Genomic DNA, 21,312 nt, shown 5'->3' with positions numbered 1-21,312 from the left:
TCTTATGGTAGAAAGTTGGGCTCCAGATCTGTAAAATCTAAGGAAAATTTGGATAAGTGGAGGGTTTCACTGAGTTGGGTTGATCTTGGCCTTCTCCCAGGCAAAAAATGGATTTCCTAAAATGGCCCACTCTTCTGGTCATAGAGCAAATAACCTGGATAAGAGGCTTGAGAATTTTTTTTTTTTTTTTTGCGGTACACAGGCCTCTCACTGCTGTGGCCTCTCCCGTTGTGGAGCACAGGCTCCGGACGCGTAGCTCAGCGGCCATGGCTCACGGGCCCAGCTGCTCCGCGGAATGTGGGATCTTCCCGGACCAGGGCACGAACCCGTGTCCCCTGCATCGGCAGGTGGACTCTCAACCACTGCGCCACCAGGGAAGCCCGAGGCTTGAGAATTTTTGATGATGCTTATGTCATGCTTAAATGGAAGATTTTACTTTAATTTTGGAAATATAACCTAAAAGCAGATTTCATGATGCCTCTTGAAATTTATTTCAGCAGACATCTATTGAGCACGTACTATGTGTCAGACCTGTTGTAGGTGCTGGAGATAAAGCAGTGAACAAAGCTGATAAAAGTCCCTGTGCTCATGGAGATTATGTCTTGCTGCAGGAAGACAGACAATAAACAAATTAGTAGAACATATATCAGATGGTATAAATACTAGGGAGAAAAGTAAAACAGCAAAGGCTGGTGAGGGGCGATGGGGTGGGAAGGATATTACAATTTTTAATAGGGCGATCAGGGAAGGCTTCACTGAGAGAGTGACATTTGAGCAAAGACATGCAAAAGCTGGAGGAGTGGCCATGTAGATATTGGAAGGAAGGGTATTCCAGATAGAGGGACAAACCCCAAGGCCCAGAGAGGGTGCCAGGCTTGTTGGAGAGTTGGCAGGACAACAAGCATGGACAAAGAGAGCAGTGAGAGAGTAATAGGTGAGAGAGGCAGTGGGCACAAGTGGCCTTGTGAGCCGTGGTATAAACTTTGGCTTTTGCTCTGTATTGAACAAGACACTGGAGGGTTTTAAGTAGAGAAAGTACTTCCAAATTCACAAGATTCTCTGGCTGTGGTGTTGAGAATAGATATTATTGGGAAGAGCTGCTAATATTAGTGTATTCATTTTCTATGCTGTGTAACATATTACCACAAAGTTAGCAGCTTAAAAAACATGTATTTTTCTGATCTCACAGTTTCTTTGAGTCAGGGGTGTGGGCACAGCTTAGCTGGGTCCCCTGCAGGCAGGAGTCCTGATATCAGCCAGGGCTGAGGCCTCATCTGGAGGCTCGATTGGGGAAGGGTCCACTTGCAAGCTCCCTCAGGTTGTTGACAGAGTTCATTCTTTTGCAGCTGTAGGATTCATGTAGACGTCTCCTTCAAAACTAGCCATGGTGAGAAAAAAGAGGGAGAGAAAGATCATGAGAGAGAGAGAAAAGGAGAGATCCAGACTCTAGAGCAAGTCTGTTAGCAATATAGAGTCTTATATAACAGAACAGGATTGTGGAGTGACATCCCAGTACTTTGCCAAAATGCATTGGTTACAAGTGAGTCATGGGCCCCATCTATACTCGAGGGAGGGAGAAGATTACACAAAGGTATGGGTACCAGGAGGTGGGGGGGCATGGAAGCTACCTTCCAGTCTATCAGCCACAGTTAAGAAAAAACAATTAGGAGGCTCTTCCAACAATCCAGGCAGGAACTGTAAGACTCAGACTGGAATAAGTAAAGAATCCATTATATAAGATTTATTGGTTCCTTTGGTGCTGATGATGGCTTGGACTGGACATGACGAATTTGGAAATGATAAACCAGAGAACTTCATTACCTTCTCTGGGCATCCTTTGGTCTCACTCAGTCTCCCCTGTCTTCCCTGGTGCTTCGCCATCAGGTCTGTAATGGCCTTGCCTGAATGATAATGCCCATCAGAGTTCTCCACGCAATCCTGTCTGAGCCAGAACCTACACTGCCCCAATCCCCCTTCCATCTCAGAACCACTCCCAGCAGCCATTTGGGGCCAAGTATTCCTACGCAGCAGAGGTCAGGGCCCAGTGTGGGGCTCTGGAACTACTTGCTGAGTCTGCTGGTAGGCCTTCTCTACTCATGATAACCTTCTCTGTGTGGCCTTGGGTCAGAGCTCACCCATCTTCAGGGTCTCCTCCTCCTGGTACCACCTCCCCTATGCAGGTATCCCCTATGGATACCTGTTCAGAGTTATTGTCTTAATGCCCTCCTCCTATAACTGGCATCTTCCTTAACCTCTTCAGGCAAGTTTCTTTCTGGTTTCCTGTACTATATTCCAAGGATTCTCAAACTAGGGTCACCACCACCACCCCACCTTAGGATCTGATTTCCTTCCCTAAGTTCCATTTGGTGTTCCTGCCTGTACCTCGGAGGATTGACAGCTTCCTGTTTGTTTTTCCCAAAGTGTGGCATTGTGGCCTCTTGCTGCCTCTCAGACCAGCTCCTCTAGCCTGTCTAGGACTCTTCTTCACAAGTGTTTTTACACTAAGAGTAAAACTGACTCATTGTTGATAAACAGCAAGATAACCACACAATGAAAGTTGCCCCTTGAGGGTCCAGACTCAAGGTTTAGTGAGATACTATTGCAGAGTTGATAAATGAAATAAAGAGTCCTTTCCTGTTTTGTATGTTTTCTGAATCCACCATGATGCAAAATCACATCACTCTTCCACATTTTGGCCTCACGTTCCGTTGTAAATCTGAGGGTGCTTATTTTATAGGGTCACTCAATAGCTCAACACAAAAGCTCTGGGCTAAGGTTTCTGGTCGAGGTGTAAAGTAACCTGAGTATCTCTGTCCCTGCCTCAGTCACGGCCAGAATTGTTAGGAAGCCATCTGGCTTTTTTCCTGAAGCTTTGTGTCTCACATAAAACAAGTGGTGATTTTTGCACCTCTGGAATTTGGTGGCATTCCTGCAGTGTTCTTTTTGTTGAGGAAATATGCATGACTCTATTCATTTAGCACTTTTGGTCAAGAACTTTCAGTTACTCTGCCAGCAAGTCTGTCAGGTCAGCTTGCCCCCTCTCCTCTTCCATTTGTCTTCCCCAATTCTCCACACCTTTAAAATTTCTTGGAAATATATTTTTATTAGTCTGTAGACTTAATTGCTTCATGCCCACACACCCAGCCTAGAATCTCTGCATAGAGACTGCTCCATCTCATAAAAGCTTCCCACAAATTATAACTCCTTATCTTCTATAGTCAAGAAAATCTCTCTGACCCCACCCCTTTATATTCCCCAGCTTCTCAATCTGTTATCTCCAATCACATGATTATTTAATATTTCCCATAAACATACAAGACTCAATAGAAACCACTGTGCCAAAACCACCAAAAGTGTATGTCCTGAAGAATTCACATTCTGATGTCACTCTGGTTGTTGTCAACACATTAGAGCCATAATATCATGTTGGTGCCACAGAAGAGTGCAGTCTAGGAGGGTGGCATTACTTCCAGAAATTTTAGAAAGGACCATTTAGTCAGAATTTGGATCCTTCATAGAACAGTCTGCACTAAACAGAACTGCCCCTGACACACTGCAGCTCCCCTTTAAGTCAGTGAGAGCCTCTCTGGTCTGTGAGTCATCCTATCCCAGGTTTTTAAGGCTTAGATAGAGTTTTGATAAAAGACAGTCTAAGTTGTTGCAGCTAATTCACTTAACCCTTTCTTTGGAAACGTATCACCCCAGAATTTTCTAGTTCCTGCCATAAAGACTTCCTAATGAAGCTTATAGAAGTCCTGCTGGATGTATAACTAAGCATTCAAATAGTACTGGATGATAAAAGAAAAATGTTATAATTGCCTCTTTAAGGAGTTGGAAGGAAATGAGTAAACGAAAGGATATTGACTTTCTAGTCTGTCAGACTGACATTTGAGTCACAGCTTACAGTGGGCAAGTTTCTTATTTTCTCTGAATCCTAGTTACCATTTCTGTAAAATGGGGATGATAATACACCACATACGATTCTTCATAGAATTAAATATGCAAAAATACCCTGTGGAGTCCAGGCACCTTATAAGCATTTCCCGCTTGTGAAGTGGAGATGATGCTTATACAGAATCCACCTGCAAGGTTGCTTATGTGAGCACTTCACATTTGAGAACAGCTAACAAGCTCGTCTCATTGGACTTTCCCTGTGAACAGTACAGATTCAGAATTTGTCCTGCTGTCCTCCTGCCTCGCCCAGCCTTGGCTAAAGGAAATGCAATAAAGCAATAACACTTTAGATCACCTTCAAGCATGTTCACAAAATATGGAACCATGCAGGAACCAGAAGATTCTTAAATCTGCCGGGTACTCATATGGAGGCACCAAAGAGATTTCCCAAAAATAAAATGATAGCTCAGAAGCCAACAATATGGTCAAACCAGACTCTTTATTCATCTTTTTATGTGAGAAGCACCTTACAGGTGATGTCCAGGATGGCAGGGGAGGATTTCAGAGCTGGACACTTCAGACTTTCTGGACCATGCCAGCCTTCTCAGTTTCTTCTTCTATACCTTTGTGTGGCGGGAAGCCTAGTCTCTGGATGTCAGAAAGGAGTGTGTTTGTGTGGGAGTATGTGTGGGGCTGGCAGTGTATTTTATTTAAGAGTAAGATTTAAGAGTGTACTAGTTTTTTATTGCTGTGTATCCTATTAAATACATCAGCACTCCATATTTTCTACACTATTATACTTTCTTATGTTAGCTTGAAATTACAATCAAGAGAACTTGATTTGCACCCTATATATAATATCTTTACGTCACTGAATATTGTACAGCTCCATAAGCAATTTCCCAAATTTCTGTTTTTCTGTTGTTGATTTTATTTTAACCAAGAGGTAAACAAGTAATCTGAAAAAAAAATTCAGAATTGTATGTGGGTATCACTTTGATATATAAGTATTTTTTTTAATTTATTGTATTAACATCTTTATTGGAGTATGATTGCTTTACAATGTTGTGTTAGTTTCTGCTGTATAACGAAGTGAATCAGCTATATGTATACATATATCCCCATATCCCCTCCCTCTTGCGTCTCCCTCCCACCCTCCCTATCCCACCCACCTAGATGGTCACAAAGCACCGAGCTGATCTCCCTGTGCTATGCAGCTATCTGTCTGTTTAACATATGGTAGGTATATATATATGTTGATGCTACTCTCTCACTTCGTCCCAGCTTACCCTTCCCCCTCCCCGTGTCCTCAAGTCCATTCTCTACGTCTGTATCTGTATTCCTGTCCTACTCTACATTCATCAGAATCTTTTCTTGTTTTTTTAGAGTCCATGTACGTGTGTTAGCATACGGTATTTGTTTTTCTCTTTCTGACTTACCTCACTCTGTATGATAGACTCTAGGTCCATCCACCTCAGTACAAATAACTCAATTTCATTTCTTTTTATGGCTGAGTAATATTCCAGTGTATATATGTGCCACATCTTCTTTATCCAGTCACCTGTCGATGGACACTTAGGTTGCTACCACGCCCTGGCTGTTGTAAATAGTGCTGCAATGAACATTGGGGCACATGACACTTTTTGAATTATGGTTTTCTCAGGGTATATGCCCAGTAGTGGGATTGCTGGGTCGTATGGTAGTTCTGTTTTTAGTTTTTTAAGGAACCTCCATACTGTTCTCCATAGTGGCTGTATCAATTTACATTCCCACCAGCAGTGCAAGAGGGTTCCCTTTTCTCCACACCCTCTCAAGCATTTATTGTTTGTAGATTTTTTGATGATGGCCATTCTGCCCGGTGTGAGGTGATACCTCGTTGTAGTTCTGATTTGCATTTCTCTAATGATTAGTGATGTTGAGTATTATTTCATGTGTTTGTTGGCTATCTGTACATCTTCTTTGGAGAAGGAAGATGGTGGCCTCGTAGAATGCGTTTCAGAGTGTTCCTCCCTCTTCTATATTTTGGAAGAGTTTGAGAAGGATAGGTGTTAGCTCTTCTCTACATGTTTGATAGAATTCGCCTGTGAAGCCATCTGGTCCTGGGCTTTTGTTTGTTGGAAGATTGTTAATCACAGTCTCAATTTCAGTGATTGTTATTGGCCTGTTTATATTTTCTATTTCTTCCTGGGTCAGTCTCAGAAGGTTGTGCTTTTCTAAGAATTTGTCCATTTCTTCCAGGTTGTCCATTTTATTGGCATATAGTTGCTTGTAGTAATCTCGCATGATCCTTTGTATTTCTGCAGTGTCAGTTGTTACTTCTTCTTTTTCATTTCTAATTCTGTTGATTTTGAGTCTTCTCCCTTCTTTTCTTGATGAGTCTGGCTAATGGTTTATCAATTTTGTTTATCTTCTCAGAAAACCATCTTTTAGTTTTATTGATCTTTGCTCTTGTTTCCTTCATTTCTTTTTCATTTATTTCTGATCTGATCTTTATGATTTCTTTCCTTCTGCTAACTTTGGGGGTTTTTTGTTCTCCTTTCTCTAATTGCTTCAGGTGTAAGGTTAGGTTGTTTATTAGTGATGTCTCTTGTTTCCTGAGATAGGATTGTATTGGTATAAACTTCCCTCATAGAACTGCTTTTGCTGCATCCCATAGGGTTTGGGTCATCGTGTTTTCATTGTCATTTGTTTCTAGGTATTTTTAAAATTTCCTCTTCGATTTCATCATTGATCTCTTGCTTATTAAGTAGTGTATTTTTTAGCCTCCATGTGTTTGTATTCTTTACATATTTTTTCCTGTAATTGATACTTAGTCTCATAGCGTTGTGGTCAGAAAAGGTACTTGATACAATTTCAATTTTCTTAAATTTACCAAGGCTTGATTTGTGACCCAAGATATCCAGGAGGAAGTTCCATGAGACCTTGAGAAGAATGTGTATTCTGTTGTTTTTGGATGGAATGTCCTATAAATATCAATTAAGTCCATCTTGTTTAATGTATCATTTAAATCTTGTGTTTCCTTATTTATTTTCATTTTGGATGATCTGTCCATTGGTGAAAGTGGGGTGTTAAAGTCCCCTACTATTATTGTGTTACTGTCGATTTCCCCTTTTATGGATGTTAACATTTGCCTTATGTATTGAGGTTCTCCTGTGTTGGGTGCATAAATATTTACAATTGTTATATCTTCTCCTTGGATTGATCCCTTGATCATTATGTAGTGTCCTTCTTTGTCTCTTGTAATAGTCTTTATTTTAAAGTCTATTTTGTCTGATATGAGAGTTGGTACTCCAGCTTTCCTTTGATTTCCATTTGCATGGAATACCTTTTTCTGTCCCCTCACTTTCAGTCTGTATGTGTCCCTAAGTATGAAGTGGGTCTCTTTTAGGCAGCATATATACGGGTCATTTTTGTATCCATTCAGCCAGTCTTTGTCTTTTGGTTGGAGCATTTAATCCATTTACATTTAAGGTAATTATTGATCTGTATGTTCCTATTGCCATTTTCTTTATTGTTTTGGGTTTGTTTTTGTAGATTTTTCCCTTCTCTTGTGTTTCCTGCCTAGAGAAGTTCCTTTAGCATTTGTTGTAAAGCTGGTTTTGTGGTGCTGAATTATCTTAAATTTTGCTTGACTATAAAGATTTTAATTTCTCTGTCAAATCTGAATGAGATCGTTATTGGGCAGAGTAATCTTGGTTGTGAGTTTTCCCCTTTCATCACTTTAAAAATGTCCTGCCCCTCCCTTCTGGCTTGCAGAATTTCCGCTGAAAGATCAGCTGTTAAACTTATGGGGATTCCCTTGTATGTTGTTTGTTGCTTTTCCCTTGCTGCTTTTAATATTTGTTCTTTGTATTTAATTTTTGATAGTTTGATTAATATATGTCTTGGCATGTCTCTCCTTGGATTTATCCTGTTTGGGACTCTCTGCACTTCCTGGACTTGATTCACTATTTCCTTACCCATATTAGGGAAGTTTTCAACTATAATCTCTTCAAATATTTTCTAGGTCCCTTTCTTTTTCTCTTTTCCTTCTGGGACCCCTGTAATTTGAATGTTGGTTCATTTAATATTGTCCCAGAGGTCTCTGAGACTGTCCTCAATTCTTTTCATTCTTTTTTCTTTATTCTGCTCTGAGGTAGTTATTTCCACTATTTTATCTTCCAGGTCACTTATCTGTTCTTCTGCCTCAGTTATTCTGCTATTGATTCCTTGTAGAGAATTTTTAATTTAATTTATTGTGTTGTTCATCACTGTTTGTTTGCTCTTTAGTTCTTCTGGGTCCTTGTTAAATGTTTCTTGTATTTTCTCCATTCTATTTCCAAGATTTTGGGTCATCTTTACTACCAATTCTCTGAATTCTTTTTCAGGTAGACTGCCTATTTCCTCTTCATTTATTTTGTCTGGAGGGTTGTTACATTGCTCCTTCATCTGCTGTGTGTTTCTCTGCCTCTCATTTTACTTAACTTACTTTGTTTGGGGTCTCCTTTGTGCAGGCTGCTGGTTTGTAGTTTCCATTGTTTTTGGTGTCTGCCCCCGTGGCTAAGGTTTGTTCAGTGGATTGTGTAGGCTTTTTGGTGGAGGGGACTGATGCCTGTGTTCTGGTGGATGAGACTGGGTCTCTTCTTTCTGGTGGGCAGGACCACGTCCGGTGGTGTGTTTTGGGGTGTCTGTGACCTTATTATGATTTTAGGCAGTTTCTTTGCTAATGGATGGGGTTGTGTTCCTGTCTTCCTAGTTGTTTGGCATAGGGTGTCCAGCACTGTAGCTTGCTGGTCATTGAATGGAGCTGGGTCTTAGCATTGAGATGGCGATCTCTGGAAGATCTTTCGCTGTTTGATATTACACGGAGCCGGGAGGTCTCTGGTGGACCAGTGTCCTAAACTCGGCTCTGCCACCTTAGAGGCACAGGCCTAACACCAAGCCAGAGCACCAAGACCCTGTCAGCCACACGGCTGAAAAGAAAAGGGAGAGAAAAAGAAAGACAGAAAAAAATGAAATAGAATAAAGTTATTAAAATAAAAATTTAAAATAATTATTAAAAATAAAAAATTTTAAAGTAATTTAAAAAAGAAAAAAGAAGAGAAAGAAAGAAAAAAGTGAGCAACCAACCCCAAAATGAAATCCACCAATGATAACCAGTGCTAAAAACTATACTAAAAAAAAAAAAAGAAACAAAGGAACAGGCAGAACCCTAGCACAAATGGTAAAAGCAAAGCTATACAGACAAAATCACACAAAGAAGCATACACATACACACTCACAAAAAGAGAAAAAGGAAAAATTTATATGTATCGTTGGCTCCCGATGTCCACCGCCTCAATTTTGGGATGATTCCTTGTCTATTCAGGTATTCCAGATATGCAGGGTACCTCAAGTTGATTGTGGAGATTTAATCCGCTGCTCCTGAGGCTGCTGGGAGAGATTTTCCTTTCTCTTCTTTGTTCACACAGCTCCCGGGGTTCAGCTTAGGATTTCGCCCCGCCTCCGCATGTAAGTCACCTGAGGGCGTCTGTTCTTTGCTCAGACAGGACGGGGTTAAAGGAGCAGCTGATTCTGGGGGCTCTGGCTCACCCAGGCCGGGGGGAGGGAGGGGTACACCTATTTCATGCATTAGAAAAGGAATACGTAGCAAAAGCTTTCATGTATTTTACGATTAGCTCATCAGATTTGCATCTGTGGGGACAGAAAGCCAAAAAGTTTGTGTCTCTCAGGACCCTTCCTCTGCCCCTATGCCTGCCTCCTCTTCCAGCATTGTCTTTAAAAGATCTGGTCTCACGGGTCCTCAGAAGTAAAATAAAACTCAAACTCAATAACTTGCATCTGTATTGGTCTTTTAAGCTAACAGAATGTTTTTATATAATCTCATTTGATTCTCACAACTACTCTATGGGGCTAGCAAGGCAGGGAATAATATTCCCATTTTACAATTGTGGAAACTGAGACTGAGAGAAGAAAAGCTTCATGGCTTGTTTCAAATTATCCAGTTATTAACTAGTAGAGCCTGTGACTTGAACCCAAGTCATCTGGCTCAATTCAATACTGCTTTTTTCACTCTGCCCCAGCTGCCTGTGGGAGACTGAACTCTAGCATGATGCCTAATGACCTAAATAATCTCCTCTTCCAAAGTGTTCGTGAAACCTGTAAATATAATGAGACATCACTCCTTGATCACGTTACTTTATATACAAAAGGAATTTTGCAATTGTCGTTAAGGCCCCAGATCAGTTGACCTTAAGATAAGGAGATTGCCTGGGTGTGGCCGACCTAACCATAGGAGCCCTTAAAATATGGGTCTAGAGGTCAGAGATGGAGGAAGTCAGAGAGATTCAAAGCATATGAAGGATTCAACGTGAGGGTGATTCTCTGTTGCTGGCTTTGAAGTTTGGGAGGCCTCCGTGGCAAGGACTCCCTGCAGCCTCTGGGAGCTGGGGGTGACCCTGCTGACAGCCAGCAAGAAAATGGGAACTTCAGCCTTAGAACTGCAAGAAACTGATCATTGGGCCAATAGCCTAAATGATCTTGGAAGCAGATTCTTCTCCAGAGCCTCTAGATGAGAACTCAGGCTGGCTAACGATGATCTTAGCCTTGAGATGCTATGAACAGAGAACCTGGTCGTACCATGCTGAACTTTCAAACTTCAGAGCCGTGACATAATAAATGGTGTGGTTTTAAGTTGCCAAATTTGTGATAATCTGCTATGCAGCAATAGACAAATAATAAACTGCCACTCATAAATATTTATTGAGTGCTCATTACGTGAAAGACAGTAGTTTTTATTTCAGAGATGCTTTATTTTGTGCCTGTGTCAAGGATGGTTAGTTTTTTAAAAAAATCTGTAGACTTGTGGTAACATTAGTATTTCTCCTTACCTGTGGGAACATAGAGAATTCCAGTCCTTATCTTCTTCTTTTTTTTTTTTTTTAAGATGTTGGGGGCAGGAGTTTATTAATTAATTAATTTATTTTTGCTGTGTTGGGTCTTCGTTTCTGTGCGAGGGCTTTCTCCAGCTGTGGCAAGCGGGGGCCACTCTTCATCGCAGTGCGCGGGCCTCTCACTATTGCGGCCTCTCTTGTTGTGGAGCACAGGCTCCAGACACGCAGGCTCAGTAGTTGTGGCTCACAGGCCTAGCCGCTCCACGGCATGTGGGATCCTCCCAGCCCAGGGTTCGAACCCGTGTCTCCTGCATTAGCAGGCAGATTCTCAACCACTGCGCCACCAGGGAAGGCCCCAGTCCTTATCTTCTTGAAGGTAAGCATGACTATATCCCTTATTCTGACCAATGAAATGGAGGGAAGTGGCATACGTCTCTTCCAGGACAATGGCTCCCCAGTTCTCCCTATTCTTTTTCCCTCTTGCAGCAAACCCTGAAGCTCTAGATAAGAAGGGAGTTTCCCTTGGGACTTCCCCAGTGGTCCAGGGGGTAAGACTCTGCGCTCCCAATACATGGGGCCCAGGTTCGATCCCTGGTCGGGGAACTAGATCCCACAGGCACGCTGCAACTAAGAGTCTGCATGCCGCAACTAAAGATCCCGCATGCCACAACTAAAGTTCCCATATGCTGCAACAAAGACCCGGTACAGGCTAAATAAATAAGTAAATAAATAAATAAACATTTTTTTAAAAAGAGAAGGGAGTTTCCCATGATGGGGAACACCTGTCAGCCTGGGTCTAGGGAGCAGAGCCTTCCACCCATCTGCTTTGGGCGTATAGTGTAAGCAAGGTATACACCTTTATTGCTTTCAGTTTCTGAGAGTGTTGGGTAGTTTGTTGGCTCAACATAACCCGACTTATCCTGACTGTCATGTTTGCCTTGAACATCCTGGAGCAGCATGTAGTACTGGGCTTCATAAACACCGATTGCCGTCCTGCTACAATAGCGAGGAAATCCGGGTGATCTGTTCCTGGGACATTTGGCTGAACATTTTTTGGATAAGAAACATTATTTACCACCACTTTTCCCTCCATGTAATTGAGGAGTGGGGAAAGGGATGGAGGAAGTAGCGTAAGACTGAGAAGATAAGGAAAACAGGAAACAGCCTGTGATTTTCTGACTGAGCAACAATTACTGAGTGGCTACAGCTAAGCTTTGTGAGTGCCCCAAATGTCGGTGGAGACAGGCCCACTTTCCACAAGACTTTGATGACCACGGTCAGTCATTAGTGTACCAATGAGTTGAAGTGAAGAAATTGTGTACTTTAAGTACTTAAGGTACTCTGTTCTCTAGGTTTGCTGGAACAAACTACCCTAACTCAGGAGAAGGAAATCAAGACTGTGAGCAAATTTTAAGGGGTTTCCACATTTCATGTTTCTTTGTGTTGTTTCTGTAGATGACCTAGAGGGTAGATCTAGATGGCGGCCAATTTAAAAAGCAAGTTTTATATTCAGAACAAAGTCACTAACAAACGTAACAACAAGTCTTACTATTTTGTTTGCAATGAACTATGCTTATAATCATTCATCAGCTATCTTTTCAAAAAGCAACATTAGATAAAACATTTCCTTCCTGTCAGTATAGTCATTAAGGTTTAGAATGTTAAGTGAGCCAAGCTGAAAAAGTTGGTCTCTTTAACCATACACAACAAACTTCTTTTGAAACTAAACTTGGCGGGGGGGGGGGTGTGTGATAAATTCCATATAACTGCTAACAAGTGGAGGTCAAAGTGAGCATCTGTTGAAAACATTATTTCAAGAAGTTTTGATACAAAGCAGGAAAACTCTATGTAATGTTTAAGCTCTTGGTTTCCAGGCACATCCCATCATCACTGTTTTTCCGTTTATTCACTAATCAGATTAATCAACTCTGTAAGGAGTTTCTTCCATCCATTGGTGAAGTTTTTCAAGTAGATCTTCTCAAACTAAACTAAAGCTAGAGGATTTCTTTAGAACTTCAGAAGATTTCTGGAAATCAAAACCAAACAGGACTTTTTCGGTTTTTAGAAGATAATTTCAAAAATGTGGTTTGATTTTCCTCATTTCTTTGCAATTCTTTTCTTAAGTATATTTTAAGGTAATTCTAAAGGAATTAAAAGTTGAATGTCCTTCAAGATCACTTCTCTTTCTCTCTCTCCCTCTCTCTCCTATATTATCAAGTCAGCATCTTGGCACCTGGAATAGAAGGTATGACTTCCATGGTATAACAAATGGGTGTAGATTGTGAATTCTGAAGACACCCCTAACTCTCACTGCAGTGACAATTTGGAGTTAGGAATGAGCTTTACCAAAGGTTTCTTGTGTCCTGGCCTGGGTAGGGGGAGATGGTACCTTGGGAGGATGAAGCAAGGCTGGACTACATAAAACTACTACCTGGTACCTCCTGAAATTTTCCATTCCTCCCCCACTGCCATATTCAGCTTCTTCATCAGCATGTTAATTTCAAACTAACATGATTTTCCTTTAAATGAGCAAATTTTCTCTTCAGAAAGTACATGCAACAACTAATTCCAATCTGGCCCTGAAACAAGAGTGTCATGGAAGGCATAAAAGGGCCAAGTTTTCAAGTACGACTTTTTTCCTTTCCCCCCATGCAAAAAACACACACATTTAGTATTTCTTTATTTAAAGACATGCCCGCCCACAAACATCTGAGAAACATCTGTAGACAAAATGCCAAAATGCATAGTCGAATTTTGACTTACACCTCACCACCCACCAAGACCCCTGTCAACTCACAATAAACACCTTTCTAGCATCTGCCCCAGAGAAAGAAACGCCACATTACCCAAAGGTCAGAGCAAACAGATGTCACTTATTGCAGACCCTAATTATATCCATATCCAACCTTAGGAGGCCTGCAGTGAAAGCCGACTTCTGGAGTCAGGGTTCCTCCAGTTAGAGACGCTCACCCCATTTAGAGACTCCCTCCCTCTCACTAGAGCCAGGGGTACTTAGGAGCGGCTGTCTTTAGGGGCCACCGCTGCACCCCGCTCACAGAGCCCATGGCTGAACATGGGGGTTAGGGAAGCAACGGGAAATTCTTCATGGTTGGCCAGCATCTGAGCAGTCCTCCTGCTTCTCATTCTGTCAGACAGACCTGGAATATTTTTCAAGAACATCTCCTGCCTCAACCTTCCTGATTCACTGTGGAAGACTTGAAACTGCTCTTCTCTGTTCTCATAGCCCTTTGTGCACATCTCTGTACCTCCTTTTATAGCCCTTAGTAAATAGCATCACCTTACATCTCTGAGCCCCATGAGACTGAATTTCAGTTGGAGGAAAGAAGAGGGAAGGAAGGAAGGAAGGAAGGGAGGGAGGGGAGGGAGAGAGGGAAGAAAGAGAGAAAGAAAGAGAAAGAAAGAAAAGAAAAAGAAGGGAAGGAAACGGTGGGATATGAGATTTACAAAAAGAGGTTTAATGAAAAGACAATGTTGGCAATCCAATTTGGTGGGGGGGTTTTGTTTTGTTCTTGTCTTTATAAACTGATAAAGCATAATACTCAATTCAGTAACTGTATGTTCAGTATCTATAAAAGATTCTTAGAAAGATAAATGTGTCAATATTTTCTGCTTATTCCTGCAGACCTACCCTTTACCTTTCTCCTATCTTCTACCCCTGTTTCAGTCCTGGCGGGGGGGACAGGTCCAGTTCATTCAAGGAGAAATACAGTGAGAATCATAAATAATCTAGAATTTAGAAGATATAGAGGTGTAAATCTCATGATATTAGCCTATACATGTGAAGGATTCTTTCTCATGATTGCAAATAAGTTTGGGAAGGGTTGATAGTTGAATGTGATATAAAAATAAAAGCAAAAAAAAAAAATGAGGAATTGGGCTTCCCTGGTGGCGCAGTGGTTGAGAGTCCGCCTGCTGATGCAGGGGACACGGGTTCGTGCCCCGGTCCGGAAGATCCCACATGCCGTGGAGCGGCTAGGCCCGTGAGCCATGGCTGCTGAGCCTGCGCGTCCAGAGCCTGTGCTCCGCAACGGGAGAGGCCACAACAGTGAGAGGCCTGCGTACCGAAAAAAAAAAAAAAAAAAAAAAATGAGGACTCTAGCTCACTTTCCATAACAGTGTTCAGTCCCTGCCTGCCTCACACAGACACATACGTTATATACCTACAGCCTGAAGGTTCAGCCTTATCCAGTTCTTGAGAAAATCCTACCATGTCTCTCCGTGTATTAGGAGCTCCATCCCCTCAGCGACTGAGCTTTGGATGCAGTTATGCTGTCATAAGCCTAGTACCTAGTGATCCTGGAGTGGCTCCATATGCTCCCTGAAATCTTCTCTCTATCCTCATGACTGAGCATCTGTTTTCCGTGTGTCTGTGTCCCAGTTTTTCCCCTCTTGAACTGGAACCCTATTCTGACCCTTAGACCGTAGTTGGGAGCCTTCTAGCCAAGTCTTGTCAACTTACCTCCATGGAGACTGAACTCTGCTCGCTGGCTGAACTGTGCTCCGACAACAACCATCACTCTACTTGTTATTTGTGTCTGCCAGGGGCTCATTGTATATTACTGGAAATTCTCACCAAAACCATTCAAGGTAGATAACATTGTCCTCTTTTGCAGATAAACCACAACTCAGAATTAGAGATATCTAATGCCTTAACTACAGCTAAACAGCTACAAAGTAGAAGAGGCAGGTGCCTCTGATTCCAGAATTTATGAACTTCCAACCCCTCGTCTCTGGAACTTTGACACTATTCATCCACCATCCTTAAAGACCCCGTCTTCCACAGATGCCACCACACAGTACACTCAGATATCAATGCCAGACCAGATTGGACATGGATTTGGACAACTGTGGAAGGGGCAGCCTTTGCTCCACTGTCCTAACTCCACCCAGAACCGCCTTACTCTCCTTGCATACATTAAGAGTTAGTTATAAATTTTTTATGACAATCCTACAAAGCTTTAGCATCATCTCAAAGGCTTCTTTAAATATTTTTTTCTCATATGAGAAAACACATGCACAAAAATGTAGGCTTTTAGGGATGTTTTTTCATACAAACATAACTACCCTGAAACCTCATCACATGAATGTTGATTCTTAAAGGAGTCCCATTTCATTCTCAATCACTAGAATTTACAGAAGTGAAATTTAATATCCCTAAGAGTTTGAAAATTCTACAGACTTGTAAGTGACTCTTGTTTGCTCTGAACTGAATTACCCCATTTAGGTATACTGAGTCTTCTTGCTTTTCTTTCCTCTTGCCTTCTGAGTTTTTCGAATAAAATCTATCAGATAAAAATGATTACTGAACATTTCTGTGTACATAGTACTGGTCTATAGTATATCTATTTTTCGAATATCCATTAGTGGATGGATTTTATATCTTTATGATTCTAAACCAGGTTCTTGAGATGTTGTTGATAACTTAGAAAAATAAGAGATGCCCTTTCTAAATGATGATTGTTTTTAAAAAAGTTGATGACTCTTAAAGGAGTCTCCTTATTTGTTCAGATCTTTCCAGATTCCTATTTAAAAGTTATTTAAATAACTTTTATTAATAAACATTTGCCAGTATATATATCAATAGCTGTCTTGCCCTTCTGTATAAGCTTCTCCAGGTCTTTTCAGTATGAAGAAAGACCTGTGTTATAATATACAGGTAATATATAGGCAAAGCAATGCCAGCTGCTAACAAAGACCCAAATGTATAATGGTTCAAATACAATAGAAGTTTATTTCTCATTCACGTAAATTCCAAAATAGATGTGTCTGATTAGCAGATGGCACTTTTGTCAAGCAGCAAAGCAGAGACCGAGCACCTTCCTTCCTGTGCTTCCATCATATTTACTATATCCAAGGTGTCTATGCATGTTTGCCTCAAGCCTGTGGAAGGAAAAATAGTATAAAGTAGCGTTCTGCATGAAGGATTTTATGGGCCAGTCCTGAAATGGTACACATCATTTCTATTTACATCCAGTATGTGGAACTTGGTCACATGACCAAATCTAACTACAAGGGACTACAAGGGGTCCAGGAAGAAGAGGAAATGAATTTAGTGAGCCCACAATGTGTGTTTAGAGTCAGGCAGATCTGGGTTCAAATTCTAGTTCTACAAAGAGTTCTTATGTGAGTTTCCATGTCTCAATTTCCTTGCCTTTTAAGGGATAATAAAGCCGATTTCAGCAATTGTTGTTAAGCATAAAGGCAATAATAAATATACAATGATTAACACATAGTATTGTTAGTTGAATCTGAAAGGCCAAGGTATATTTGTTTTATGGTTATACAGGTTTGTATAATTTTAGATTTTGCCTGGTCCCTAGCAAGTTTTGTGATGTTAAAATGCCCTCCTTGATATTTTGAATTTTCAGCAATATTTTACAAATGCACTCATGTTACCTAGCAACCTAATTGAACATGAAATAAATATAATAAATTGGTAACATCTCATCTAATGATTATCCATGTTTTAAGTTACTGCTACCAAAATTTTGCAGATTACACTGAAAAAATAGACTTTTTTTCCATTTCACCATATTTAGTTTGGTGAATTGATAAAATTTGGTGGAAATAAAATTAATGGCTACAATTGAATTCAACCGTAATGATGGCTTTCAAATCCTGTGACCATAACAGTGGGATAAACTCTTAAAATTCTCTTCAGAGTTCAAAAGGTTGACAGTCTTAAGTGTTAAACCTTCATTCATAATCCAGGTTCATAAAAGCATTTGCCATTCCAAAATCAGAAGTCACCCAATAACCAAAACTTTAGAATAAATGGAAAGAATGATCAGGGTTATTTTTTGATACGTGTGCAAATCACATGCATTTACCTCCTTTTGATTCCTCAGATAAATTTTATCCTTTGTTATTTCTTTTTCTTTTCTTTCTTTCCTTTTTGTTTTTCTTTTGTACCAGCAGCAATGGGATTTCTGCCAGAACTGAACTCAGCCACTTCCCTGGGAATGTTGTCCAGTTGCTAATTTCACTACCGGAACTGTGTTCCCTCACGTTCTGGCCTATTTCCATGCATGCCTCCACTGGAATAAAGGGTCTGACAGTTCTGTGGATAATGGTAAACATATGTAGCCAATGATGTGCAATTCTTTTAGAGCCAGAAAGCATTAGTAGGTATTTCAGTTGCTGGCAACAAAAAAATCAATGTAAGGCACTTCAAACACCAGAACCCAAAGAAAACTACACATCAATGATTTTAATGCACAGCAAAGTTCTTCTTTCATTCTTTCTTTTTTAAATCATTGACTAATTAAAAATGAAAGTCAGACTATTATGACAGGCTAATTCCAAACTTTAAAACTACAGGGGGAAAGGTTGGGTTTAGGGGGAAAGAGAACATTACAACTTGTTTATTTTGGATACTATTCCAATTTCAAGTTAGGCCTTTTGATTCTTTAAGTGTACAAGAGAACTTTGACTTTCCCCAATACACAAGGGAAAAATTACATATTGTGATGTCATTGCCTTGTGGATTTCTCATACCACCAAACACATTAGTCACACTGTCAATGTCTAGGAGATAGAAAAGAAAAAGGAAAAAAACGTATTATCTTCATATGAGAATCAGTAATGATTTCTCTTTGGAAGTATTTCTTCAAAATTGTTTCCCAAATTCCAGTGGAATCTAAGAGAGCTATTAAAAAATATGTAACAACATTTCCAACAGGTCAATTTGTAATACTATATTACCAGCTTAATAAAAACATTAGCATGTAATGATAAATAAGAATACAATGAAGGATACTTTGGATAGTGTCTTATTGGCTGTATAACTTTGACCCAGTTAACGGTTTTATTATTCTATCTTGTGTGTTGATGATTGCAGGGAGACATTTTTATCCAAATATACTGAGAAGTGATAATCCTCCAGGGTTCTTGTCTACGGTGTTAAACTGATAGAGGTGTCCCCAGGCTCCTGACTGTTTGCTCTTTTGCCAATCCAGCATTGCAGCTGCCGCTGCCTCCTCATTTGCCTGGAAAACCGTCTGCCATCCCTTACTCGCTGCTTTGTTTCCTGCCCTCTGGCTGATTAGAATTCCTTCCAATATCTTGGAGGACGTGCCTGATTGAATGTCTTTAAGATATAGTAGAATCATTCAATGCTAAGTAGGAGCTTCTCTACCTAAACTCAGAGCAAATGACCCAGAATTGTTTCCAAAGAGGGGAACCAATTGCAGAGACCCAATGTAGAGAAAATCAGAGATACTGATTAGACCAAGAAGAATTCTACTTGACTGCATTTGAATCCAATATCAAGATATTCAGTTGGCTCAATTCCCCAGAGGCTGATGAATTGTAAAGAGAGAGACGGGCACACACCTATTCAAACCTCTTGATACAGTGATGTAAGTGAGCCAAAGCAAGTAGGACCATTTGAAGTCCTTTCAAATCAGTTAGTTACTCTGGATGCACGAGCACTTGGACCATTTCTCAATTGCCCAATGTTTACTTAGATGCGGGTTTCTCGATCTGGGCATTATTGACATCCAGGGCTAGATAATTCTTTTTTGTTGGGGGAGAATGGCTGTCCTGTGCATCACAGGATGTTTAGCAGCATCCCTGGCCTCTTCCCACTAGATGACAGTAGTGCCTCCACCCTACTTGTAACAGCCAAAAATATCTCCAGACATTGTTATTTGTCCCTGGAGGAAGGGGAGCAAAACTGGCCCTGGCTGAGAACATCTGAGTTAGACAGATCTGTGCCTGGAGGGTTTTTTTTGTTTTTTGTTTTTTTTTTCGGTACGTGGGCCTCTCACTGTTGTGGCCTCTCCCGTTGCGGAGCACAGGCTCCGGACGCACAGGCCCAGCGGCCATGGCTCACGGGCCCAGCCGCTCCGCGGCATGTGGGATCTTCCCGGACCGGGGCATGAACCTGTGTCCCCTGCATCAGCAGACGGACTCTCAACCACTGCGCCACCAGGGAAGCCCAGCCTGGAGTTTTTGAGATGAGTGCCCAGACACTGGCCTTTAGCTTAAGCAACAGTGTTCCAAGCCGTAGGGCTGGTGGTCAGAATGCTTGACTGTTGGGAAAAGAGACAGGGGTTGTGAGCTATGTAAATGGGGCCGCTTATGAAACAAACAAGCAAACACACACTCCACAACCTGTTTCACTTGCCCTTTGTGACCCCCATGAAAATGAATATTTTGCCTCAGAGTTGAAACATTCTGATCATAATAAGCCCCTGAGTTTAATTATTACACACTACATCTCTACAGAGCTATAGGTACATTCTTACATACAGGTATAGGTAAACAGATACAAATAGTTCCCAAAACACTTTTCTCAGACAGAACCTGAAGCAATTCTCTCAACTACCTGTAAGGTAAAATGGTCAAGGGTTCTGGTTACTCTCATTTCATGGTTGAGGAAACTAAATTTCAGAGAGTTTACGTGATTTTTTCCTAGATTATACAAGAAGTGTTCGTATCAAATCCAGGGTTTCTATTGCTCTGACTTCTTTTAAAAACAAAGGTTAAATAGTGACAGGTGGCATATGCTTATACCATAAAAATATCTAGTTATGTATCCCATAAACAGAGAAAGATTAAGTGTCTCCTTCCCTGTGATACAGGGAGAAATTCCAGTACATGTTGGCTAAGATGACCCCTGAATTAGGGGCTCCATGGTGTTCATATTGGATATTTATCAGTGGGGCTACAGCAGCCCGTTCGCACCAGGAATAAACAAAATAATCTTTAATTCTCTCTCCTTTAACATCCAGAATTTGGATCTAGTTCGAAGGAAAGGAATGATTTTCTCAACTGTGACAATGCTTTAAACAACTTCTTGAACTCATTTAGCTGCCACTGCCACTGATCCTATTGTTTTGTTTTTTACATCATCGGATTTTGATCAAAGGGGTCACAAAAATTAGAAATATAAAGAGCAGAGCATGCTGTGCGTCAGCTGCCAGTAGAGAACAGATTAAACAAACGCCAGGGTTTATCACAGGCCTGGGACTACCCAAGCCAGCAGTTTCAAATACAGCAAACCCTTAAATAATTTCAAATCCTTTTTTTATTATCCTTTACAAAAATAAAGCTGGATACATACTAGATTCATAAGCATTCTCTGAGACACAGACAATCATCAAGGGAAGAACCCATATCATGCCAGATCAAATGCTGTTTCTCAAAATTAAATGTCCAATAAATATAAACAACAAATAAGGAATGAACTTTTTCACGCGTTCTGAAAGGATTCTGCTGGTGTCACACTCTACCTTGATAATTAAGCAGTGTCATGTCATCTCATGTGTAAAGGTTTTTAAAACAATTTTTGTACAACTAATATGTGTTCTTTTTTTCTTTTGAAAACACGATACAGAGAAGAAACTAGAAATCATCAATAATCTTCACCTATAGTATATACTGCTAATGTGGGGATATTTTATTCTAGTATTTTCACTGTGTATTACCATATATAGTTAATTTTAAAATCATGCACTATCTGATATATACAAAAAACATATAAGCCACGAGGCACAGTTATAAAATGACACCCCTGACT

The sequence above is a fragment of the Mesoplodon densirostris genome, chromosome 12, assembly GCF_025265405.1.
Source record: "Mesoplodon densirostris isolate mMesDen1 chromosome 12, mMesDen1 primary haplotype, whole genome shotgun sequence".
Lineage (NCBI taxonomy): Eukaryota > Metazoa > Chordata > Mammalia > Artiodactyla > Ziphiidae > Mesoplodon > Mesoplodon densirostris.
This window is presented reverse-complemented; position numbering follows the sequence as displayed.